General features: G+C 41.8%; 2 long non-coding RNA genes across 2 annotated transcripts in view; both read right to left on the bottom strand.

Moving 5' to 3' along the window:
* LOC116702963 (uncharacterized) overlaps positions 1 to 2123 on the bottom strand; it is a 15338-nt gene that overhangs the window by 9609 nt on the left and 3606 nt on the right. The gene's annotated exons all lie outside the window — the stretch shown is intronic.
* LOC116702960 (uncharacterized) lies at positions 309 to 1666 on the bottom strand. The gene is made up of 2 exons (XR_004335294.1): positions 1236 to 1666; positions 309 to 807 (listed from the first exon to the last, which is right to left on the bottom strand). It is a non-coding gene; the product is annotated as an uncharacterized LOC116702960 (long non-coding RNA).

The following is a 2123-nucleotide window of genomic DNA, read 5'->3' as shown; positions in this document are numbered from 1 at the left end:
CCCCCCCCCCCCCCCAAAAAAAATAGCATCCATGGCAGCTACACATAATTGTCTGTAAGTCACATGGCGACTGAGGAAATGGGATGGATCCTGATGGTTTCAGACTCTTTGTAAAAGTCTGCCAGTGTTTTAGATCCGCTGTACCCGTGAGCCAGCAATGATCCAGCTCCTCTTCAGGCTTCAGGGAGCCACGCCGGAGAGATGATACTTGTGTTCGTGACAGCTTCTTGGCTTTTAGTCTGATTATCTGGCCTTCTTACAAGGTTAGCCATTGTTTACAACTTTGCTTTGTTTTGCTTTTCTTTTTTATGTGGCATCTTCCCTCCCTGTGGGGAGGAGTTTCAGTAGGCTGTTGATCATGCATCATCTTCTTCTAGTTTGTAGATGAAAACCACAGCCTGTTCCTAGGAGGCCTTAAGAGAATACAAGATACGGTTTTGTTTGTTTCTGGGCGCATCAAGAATGACAGACACGTTACAATTTGCTAAACCTGCTAGTCTTTAATTTTTTTTTAAACTTTATTTGTGCATCTTAAAAATAACCCCGTCACTGTGAAAGTCACACCTCGTCTCGTATTTTTCTTTGACTTCTAAACTTGTTTATCAGAGGTTTTAAAGGGACAGTTCTTCAAAACCAGCCTGAGTGTTGCCTGTCTGGAGTTCTCAGAGGTTCGGAGAACCACAGTACATACAACAGCACGTACTGTATAGCTCAGTGGAAGCCTGCAGCCAACACAGGGGCCGAAAATAGCACAAAGACGTTAAAAAGTATAACCCAAACTTTGTGCTGCTTGTTGGCCCCAAAACTCTGGGGGAAAAAAGCTATTAAAAGACTGAAAAGCAATGTCTCTTTCAGTGTTTCCTTTAGGATTTGTTTTACCAGTGGGGGCAGGTCGGTCTGAATATATTTATACACCTCTACTAACACACAACAAGGCATATTTTCAGCTGTGATTGGACTGTATTTGTACTGTATGAGTACATCTACAGACTATTTCCAATTGATATTATATTACACTGACTCACTTACCGTTTTTGATGTTTCCAGATGTTTGATATCAGGACGATGAGCTGTATAGTGCTGAATAGTTGCATTATTAATAGGTGCATTATGTCGACAGGATCATTTAAAAGGCGACCCCGACTACATTGTGCGTCTGTCCGATTTCTGATACCGTGGCTGCGGAAGTGTTGCCATGGCGGGCCGCCACTACCAAATCATCATAGAGGAAACACTGCTCTTTAAATGTATGGACATGGAAACTCTCAGCACCCACCCCCAGCAGCTCAGCCTTTTAATCTTATTTAATTGAAAGGATTTGTCCCTTCAGATTGTGACTTAAGTATGTCATCATCTCTACGTGACAAAGTGTTTTTCTTGCAGTCATTGTAACCCAGAAATTCTGTTACGATCATCTCGAGATGGCCTGTTCTGTTCTATTCTGACATACCGAGACCGAAGACCTCCGCCAGGGCCATGGCCAATCTCGCAATATTAAAGGTCCCATGGCATGGTGCTCTTTGGATACTTTAATATAGACCTTGGTCCACTAATACTGTATCTGAAGTCTCTTTTACATAGACCTTAGTGGTCCACTAATACTGTATCTGAAGTCTCTTTTATATAGACCTTAGTGGTCAGCTACTACTGATCAGAAGCTCTTTTATAGGACCTTAGTGGTCCCCTTACATATCTAAAGTCTCTTTATATAGACCTTAGTGGTCCCTAATCCATATCTAAAGTCTCTTTTATATAGACCTTAGTGGTCCCCATACTGTATCTGAAGTCTCTTTTATAGACCTTAGTGGTCCCCTAATACCATATCTAAAGTCTCTTTTATATAGACCTTGTGGTCCCCTAATACTGTATCTGAAGTCTCTTTTATATAGACCTATGGTCCCTAATACTGTATCTGAAGTCTCTTTTATATAGACCTTAGTGGTCCCCTAATACTGTATCTGAAGTCTCTTTTATATAGACCTTAGTGGTCCCCTATACTGTTCTGAAGTCTCTTTTATATAGACCTTAGTGGTCCCCTAATACTGTATCTGAAGTCTCTTTCCCAGAACTCAGCCTTGGTGCAGATTTACAGCCACTAGAGCCTGTCCCACAATGAGCTTTCC

Source organism: Etheostoma spectabile, chromosome 15, assembly GCF_008692095.1.
Source record: "Etheostoma spectabile isolate EspeVRDwgs_2016 chromosome 15, UIUC_Espe_1.0, whole genome shotgun sequence".
Lineage (NCBI taxonomy): Eukaryota > Metazoa > Chordata > Actinopteri > Perciformes > Percidae > Etheostoma > Etheostoma spectabile.
The sequence above is the reverse complement of the archived record's forward strand: the minus strand, read 5'-3'. Positions and strand labels throughout refer to the sequence as shown.